Consider the following 8,427-nt stretch of genomic DNA (forward strand, 5'->3'; position numbering starts at 1 on the left):
ACAAGAGGAGTGTTCCTCTTAGTCGTGAAGGAGCTCCTTTAACCCCCTCCCCACAAACCTCCGCCAATAGCCCAAGAAGGACACTTGCCTGGGGCTATGACCTTCCGGGGCCGTAGCAAGGGGTATCTCGGCGTCCTGTTTCTCCTGGGGACAACCGGATACTTCAGCGGTGGGCGTTGGGGAAACCTCCCTGTTCGGCGGTGTTCCTCCGTCCTCTAATGTCTCGGGGCTCTCCTCCTCACCGTCCTCAGTCTGCTGTCTTCCTAGTCCGGTCCTCCGTATTCGCGCTCTCGCTCCTCCGCGTCCTTGTGCCTCTCCTCTCCCTTTAAGACCCTCCCTGGTGATGTCATCTGCGGCGCTCCGGCTGCCGCTGCACCGCTGACCTCTTCCTTAAGCGGCACACACCCGACCGCCACCTTGAAGTCCTCGGGTGTTCCGGTCCCGCTACAGTCCATACCACAGGCCCATCGTGAGGTAGGCAGACCCCTGTACATGAACAGTGACCTCTTAAACACTGACCATCAGGCACAGCAAGATGATGTTTCTGGGGCCATCTTCAGGTCAGGCAGACCCCTGTACATTAACAGTGACCTCTTAAACACTGACCAGCAGACCCAGCAAGATGATGCTCCTGGGCCCATCGTGAGGTCAGGCAGACCCCTCTCTATCAACAGTGACCTCTTAAACACTGATCAGCAGGCACAGCACAATGGTGTTCCTGGGAACATCTTGACATCAGGCAGACCCCTGTACATCCACAGTGACCTCTTAAACACTGACCAGCAGGCACAGCGAGATGGTGTTCCTGGGACCATCGTGAGGTCAGGCAGACCCTTGTACATCAACAGTGACCTGTTAAACACTGACCAGCAGGCACAGCGAGATGGTGTTCCTGGGACCATCTTGAGGTCAGGCAGACCTCTGTACATCAACAGTGAACTCTTAAATACTGACCATCAGGCACAGCAAGATTTATTAATTTATTTATGCATTTTTATATAGCGCAAACGTTACCCAGAGGTGTCAGAGTGCTTCACAATAGAGCAAAGTAAATCAAATAAGGAATGAGAGTAGCATGGAAGTAGGTAAAACTACTTATAGGTACAACAGTTAGTTGTGGTAAGATTTCAAAATTAACAAGTTACAGATTCACTCAAGATAACATAATAAGAAAAGGTAGAGCGATTAGAGTTATACAAGTACAGACTACATATTTACAAAATTGAGTCGGAGTGTTGTAGTAGCTCTCATGAGTGTCATGCAGCAATCAGGGCCAAGACCTGGGATGAGGGGGTGTGTGCCTGGCAGGAAGCTGGGTGAGGCAAATTGTTGAACGAAGTGTCTTTCGAAGATAAGAGTTTTAAGATCTGTTTTGAGAATCCGTAAAGAGACTGTGGTCCGAAGATGATATTCTGGAGCCATCTTCGGGTCAGCAGACCCCTGTATATTAACAGTTAGCACTTAAACACTGAGCAGCAGGCACAGCACATTTAGCAACTTAAGAAACAACACGAACAAACACACACTCTTACAAAAACAAATCTGAAGTAGATCCCAGAGTGGTATCTATCCTGTGCTTTCTACAGGACATTCTAAAGTATAAAAAATTTAAAAAAAGATCAAGAGGCTTGTATATCTAATGCTGGACTATGAGGCGCTACTGCTTTTAAAGGTCAGAGTCAATCAATCAATCAATCAATCAGGTTTCTTATATAGCACGACTACTCATCCGTGAGGGTCTCAAGGCACTGAGTGGGGGTGGTGGGAGGCTCTGAGGTTCAGTCGCAGAGCCAGGTCTTGAGGTCCTTCCTCAATTGCGTCAGCTTTGGTGATTGCATGAGGTTCAGAGGCAGGGAGTTTGAGGCCTTTGCAGTGAGGTACGAGAAGGATTGTCCTCCAACCGTGGCCTTGCGAATCCGTGGGATGGTGGCAAGGGCCAGTTGGCATGGAGTGGAGATGTCTGGTGGGAGTGTAGAAGGCGAGGCGGTGGTTAAGCTATGCGGGTCCAGCATTGTGGAGGGCTTTGCTTGCGTGTGTGAGGAGCTTGAAGGTGATTCTTTTGTTGATCGGGAGCCAGTGAAGGTCTCTCTGGTGGCCGGTGATGTGGTTGCAGCGTGGGATGTTCAGGATGAATCTGGAGGAGGCGGTCTGGATGTTCTGCGGTTTCTTTTGGCGTTTCTGGGTGATGTCGGCGTAGAGTGCGTTGCCGTAGTCGAGCCTGCTGCTGAGGAGCGCATGGGTGACCGATGTTCAGGATGAATCTGGAGGAGGCGGTCTGGATGTTCTGCAGTTTCTTTTGGCGTTTCTGGGTGGAGCCGGCATAGAGTGCGTTGCCGTAGTCGAGCCTGCTGCTGACGAGCGCATGGGTGACCGTTTTCCTGGACTTGGTGAGGATCCACTTGAAGATCTTGCGAAGCAGGCAGAGCGTGTGGAGGCAGGAGGACGAAACGGCATTGATTTGGTGGTTCATTGAGAGTGAGTATTCCAGGATGATACCGAGGTTTGGAGCGTGGTCCGTGGGTGTTGGGGGTGGGGTTTTGAGTGGTGCAGGCTACCAGAAGCAATCCCAGATGGAGGGGACAGAGTGACACTTGACAATCCATGGTGTGTGGTTTGCTTGATATGAGGTAATACCTGCACAGACAGTGGTGTCACTTTAATCGGGTAGGACCACCATCGACTTCCATGGAGACCCCTCTTAGACCTGACCTGAGCGGAAGGCACAGAGGGCATGATTCACAAAGGTAAACTGAGAAGAAAGTATAGCTTTACGACTTTCGGTAGTCACAAAAGGCATTTACATGTATTAAAGTCAGACTTTTGTCTCAGTTAAACTTAAGTTTTGGTCTTAAGTTTAACTGAGACCAAAACTGACACAAAAGTCTAACTTTACTACTCGTAAATGCCCTTTGTGAACACCGGGAGTCGTAAAGTTAGACTTTTTCTCAGTTTACCTTCGGAATCGAACCCTGAGTGTTTGCTGCACACGCTCTCAGCATGGCTTGAAGTCACAGCTGATGACAGTAATGCCTAAGAGCATACCAATGTCATAATGCATGTGTCAGTATTTGCAACGCATGTTACATCTACTGCTACCTGTTTAAAACTACTGTGCCTCTTGTATGTCCAGACAGGTTGGTGTTAGCACTTCAGTTGTACAATGTATACTGGTATACGACAAAGATCAAACATGGTGTCTGCTCTGTAATGTGTCTACTGCTAATCACAGTATATGATGCAGCGACTGGTAATGTATGTGTAATTTACTTTGCTGTGTGTGTTGATGGTAAATTGTGTTATCCCTGCAGTGCATAAACAGATAGTTACAATGTGTGGTGTAGATATTCAGGTGTGCGTACTAGAGATTTCAGCGCATGGTGTTATGCACAATGCGCTCTACAATGTAAGATCTAATGTCACGCATGTGCTCATGGTAACAGTGCATGTGTGTGGTATGTGCCACTACCCTGTAGTAAGCACTGGGCTTTATGTACTGTTCACTTCAGTGTGTAGTGTTTGTGTACTGTAATGTGTGCACTGATTGTGTCACCGCAAGTGTACGACAAGCTGTGACGTGTTTTTTGGTGGGTATGGTGTAGTGTCAGACATGACTTGGAGGGGTGTGAGTGTGTTATGATGGGTATGGTGTGGTGTCAGGCATGAGTCTAATGTGTTCTGATGGGTATGGGGTGATGTCAAACATGAGTGTGATGTGTGCTCTGATGGGTATGCTTTGGTGTCAGACATGAGTGTGATGTGTGTTCTGATGGGCATGGTGTGGTGTCAGGCATGCGTGTAATGTTTACTGAAGGATATGTTTTGATGTCAGACATGAGTGTGATGTGTGTGATGTGATGGGTGTGATGTGGTGTCAGACATGACCAGGAGGGGTGTAATGTGCGTTCTAATGGGTGTGATGTTGTGTCAGACATGACCTGGAGGGTGTGATGTGTGTTCTGGCGGGTAGGGTGTAGTGTGAGACATGACCTGGAGGGGTGTGATGTGTGTTCCGATGGGTGTGAGTGTGATGTGTTTTGATGGGTATGGTGTCAGACATGAGTGTGATGTGTTCTGATGGGTGTGGTGTCAGACATGAGTGTGATGTGTACTGATGGGTGTGATGTGTGTTCTGATGGGTGTGATGTCATGTCAGACATGACCTGGAGGGGTGTGATGTGTGTTCTGATAGGTATGAGTGTGATGTGTTTTGATGGGCATGGTGTCAGACATGAGTGTGATGTGTTCTGATGGGTGTGGTGTCAGACATGAGTGTGATGTGTACTGATGGGTGTGATGTCAGACAGGAATGTGATGTGTGTTCTGATGGGTGTGATGTCGTGTCAGACATGACCTGGAGGGTGTGATGTGTGTTCTGGTGGGTAGGGTGTAGTGTCAGACATGACTTGGAGAGGTGTGATGTGTGTTCTGGTGGGTATGGTGTGGTGACAGATATGACCTGAAGGGTATGAAGTGTGTTCTAATGGGTGTGATGTGGTGTCAGACATGACCTGGAGGGGTGTGATGTATGTTTTGATTGGTATGAGTGTGATGTGTTCTGATGGGTATGGTGTGGTGTCAGACATGAGTGTGATGTGTTCTGATAGGTATGATGTGATGTCAGACAGGAGTGTGATGTGTGTTCTGATGGGTGTGATGTCGTGTCAGACATGACCTGGAGGGTGTGATGTGTGTTCTGGTGGGTAGGGTGTAGTGTCAGACATGACTTGGAGAGGTGTGATGTGTGTTCTGGTGGGTATGGTGTGGTGACAGATATGACCTGAAGGGTATGAAGTGTGTTCTAATGGGTGTGATGTGGTGTCAGACATGACCTGGAGGGGTGTGATGTATGTTTTGATTGGTATGAGTGTGATGTGTTCTGATGGGTATGGTGTGGTGTCAGACATGTGTGTGATGTGTTCTGATGGTATGGTGTCAGACATGAGTGTGATGTGTTTTTATGGGTAGGGTGTGGTGTCAGACATGAGTGTGATATGTTCTGGTGTGATGTAACCCAGAGGGGTGTGATTTGTGTTCTGATGGGTAGGGTGTGGTGTCAGAAATGTCCTGGAGGGGTGTAATGTGCGTTCTGATGGGTAGGGTGTGGTGTCTGACATGTCCTAGAGGGGTGTGATGTGTGTTCTGATGGGTGTGATGTGGTGTCAGACATGTCCTGGAGGGGTGTGATATGTGTTCTGGTGTATATGTTGTAGTGTCAGGCATGAGTGTGATGTTTTCTGATGGGTATGGTGTGGTATCAGACAGGAGTGTGATGTTTTCTGAAGTGGTGTCAGGCATGACCTGGAGGGGTGAAATGTGCGTTCTGATGGGTGTGGTGTTGTGTCAGACATGACCTGGAGGAGTTTGATGTGTGTTATGATGAGTATGAGTATGATGTGTTCTGATGGGTGTGATGTGGTGGCAGACATGAGTGTGATGTACTCTGATGGGTGTGATGTGGTGGCAGACATGAGTGTGATGTGTTCTGATGGGTGTGATGTGGTGTCAGACAAGAGTGTGACGCGTGTTCTAATGGGTATGGTGGGGCGTCAGACATGACTGTGATGTGTGCTCTGATGGGTATGAGTGTGATTTGTGCTCTGCGGTGTGTGGTGTCAGACATGACTGTGATGTGTTCTAATGGATATGGTGTAACGTCAGACTTGACTGTGATGTGTGCTTTGCTGGGCATGAGTGTGGTGTGTGCTCTGCTGCTGTGTGTGGTGTCAGACATGAGGAGAGGATGTGGTCTGACGGCTAGAGCTGCTGACTTTGGTGCTGGAAACCAAGGTTCGAGCCTCGGGGTCGCGTCCACATCCTGTGATTCTGGGCAAATCACTTAATCTCTCGTGCCTGAATGTGTCCTTGTGTAACGTAACCGGTGCTCATGTAAAGCGCTCCAATACTTTCGGGTCGAGTTCGCGCTATATAAATCTGCATTAAAAAAAAACATGAGAGTGATGTGCTCTGATGAGTGTGATGTGGTGTCAGACATGAGTGTGGCGTGTGTTCTAATGGGTATGGTGTGGTGTCAGACATGACCTGAAAGGGTGTGTTGTGTATTTTGATGAGTATGAGTGTAATGTGTTCTGATGGGTGTGATGTGGTGTCAGACATGAGTGTGACGTGTGTTGTAATGGGTATGGTGTTGCATCAGACATGACTGTGATGTGTGCTCTGCTGTGTGTGGTGTCAGACATGAGTGTGAGGTGCTCTGATGAGTGTGATGTGGTGTCAGACATGAGTGTGACGTGTTTTCTAATGGCTATGGTGTGGTGTCAGACATGAGTGCGATGTGTTCTGACGGATATGGTGTGGCGTCACACTTGACTGTGATGTGTGCTTTGATGGGTATGAGTGTGATGTGTGCTCTGCTGTGCGTTTTGTCAGACATGAGTGTGATGTGATGTCAGACATGAGTGTTATGTGTGTTCTAATGGGTATGGTGTAGTGTCAGACCTGAGTGTGATGTGCTCTGCTGTGTGTGATGTGGTGTGAGACATGTGTGATGTATTCTGATGGGTGTGGTGTGGCGTCAGACATGAGTGTGATGTGTGCTCTGATGGGTACGAGTGTGATGTGTGCTTTGCTGTGTATGGTGTCAGACATGAGTGTGATGGGCTCTGATGAGTGTGATTTGGTGTCAGACATGAGTGTGACGTGTGTTCTAATGGGTATGGTGTGGTGTCAGACATGACCTGGAAGGGTGTGTTGTGTATTCTGATGAGTATGAGTGTAATGTGTTCTGATGGGTGTGATGTGGTGTCAGACATGAGTGTGACGTGTGTTGTAATGGATATGGTGTGGCATCAGACATGACTGTGATGTGTGCTCTGCTCTGTGTGGTGTCAGACATGAGTGTGATGTGCTCTGATGAGTGTGATGTGGTGTCAGACATGAGTGTGACGTGTTTTCTAATGGCTATTGTGTGGTGTCAGACATGAGTGCTATGTGTTCTGACAGATATGGTGTGGCGTCAGACTTGACTGTGATGTGTGCTTTGATGGGTATGAGTTTGATGTGTGCTCTGCTGTGCGTCTTGTCAGACATGAGTGTGATGTGGTGTCAGACATGAGTGTGACGTGTGTTCTAAGGCTATGGTGTGGTGTCAGACATCTGTGATGTGCTCTGCTGTGTATGATGTGGTGTGAGACATGTGTGATGTATCTGATGGGTGTGGTGTCAGACATGAGTGCGATAGTGTGGTCTGATGGGTACGAGTGTGATGTTGTCTGATGAGTGTGATGTGGTGTCAGATATGAGTGCGATAGTGTGGTCTGATGGGTACGAGTGTGATGTGTGCTTTGCTGTGTGTGGTGTCAGACATGAGTGTGATGTTGTCTGATGAGTGTGATGTGGTGTCAGACTTGAGTGTGATGTGTGTTCTAATGGGTATGGTGTGGTGCCAGACCTGAGTGTGATGTGCTTTGCTGTGAGTGATGTTGTGTGAGACATGTGTAATGTGTTCTGATGGGTGTGGTGTGGCGTCAGACATGAGTATTATGTGTGCTCTGATGGGTAAGCGTGGGATGTGTGCTTTGCTGTGTATGGTGTGGTGTCAGACATGAGTGTGATGTGTTCTGATGGGTATGGTGTGGCCTCAGACATGACTGTGATGTGTGTTCTGCTGTGTGTGCTGTCAGGCAAGAATGAGTGTGATGTGCTCTGCTGTGTGTGATGTGGTGTCATACCTGAGTGTGAAGTGCTCTGATGAGTGTGATGTGGTGTCAGACACGAGTTTGACGTGTGTTCTAATGGGTATGGTGTGGTGTCAGGCATGTTCACAGTGATGCTGGTAACGCCTGCTCCGTTCACTGAGAGTGCGCGAAGGACTCCGCGTAGTGTAAATACACAGCATGCCTCACTCACCTGAGATGGGTGGGGGCTCGGAGCCCCTCTCTCTCGCGCCTTCGCTGCAGACCGGGCGCTATCTCCTTCCGCAGAGAGTCCCTCGCAGCTGCTCGACAGACCCAGGGCCGTCTCTTCCTGGTTCCTCGCTGTCTCCCCACCAGTTCCTGAAACCCGACATCTGCGGTTTCACCCTGGAGGAGTGATGTATGGAGGCTTCTGGGCCCTCGCTCCTTGCGGTGCAGCGCCCCCCAGTGGCCTTCAGAGGAGTCACTACCCCAAACTAACTTTTCTGCGCCAACAAGGAGCATTTTATTCATTTATTTTAGATTTTTCCACAGCTTACATTGTAATGTAATTGCGTATATATAGCGCTTACTACCCCTGAGGAGGCGTCGAAGGGCCTTTTCGGCGAGTAGAACGATACTGCGGACCTCAAAAGTATCAGTGGTGAATTAGTATAATGAAATATTAAATTAATTTGAGCAGTGGACATGTTAGACTGTTATTTGGATTGAGAAGGATAGTGGTGGGATAGATGAGGGAAAAAGTTTGCATTTATATAGTGCTTGCTACCCCATG

The 8,427-nt window shown here is 48.5% G+C and overlaps 1 protein-coding gene across 2 annotated transcripts in view; it reads right to left on the minus strand.

Moving 5' to 3' along the window:
- The window catches only part of LOC146788781 (uncharacterized), a 125,161-nt gene extending 117,112 nt beyond the window's left edge, over nt 1–8,049 (minus strand). The window contains exon 1 of one of the 2 annotated variants that reach the window (XM_085630337.1): nt 7,867–8,049. The gene's annotated coding sequence lies outside the window, so the exon portion shown is untranslated. The remainder of the gene's footprint in view (nt 1–7,866) is intronic. The other variant, XM_085630338.1, reaches the window with a different exon arrangement.
- Nucleotides 8,050–8,427: the final 378 nt, after the last annotated feature.

This window comes from Triturus cristatus, chromosome 10 (assembly GCF_964204655.1).
Source record: "Triturus cristatus chromosome 10, aTriCri1.1, whole genome shotgun sequence".
In the NCBI taxonomy this organism is placed as follows: Eukaryota; Metazoa; Chordata; class Amphibia; order Caudata; family Salamandridae; genus Triturus; species Triturus cristatus.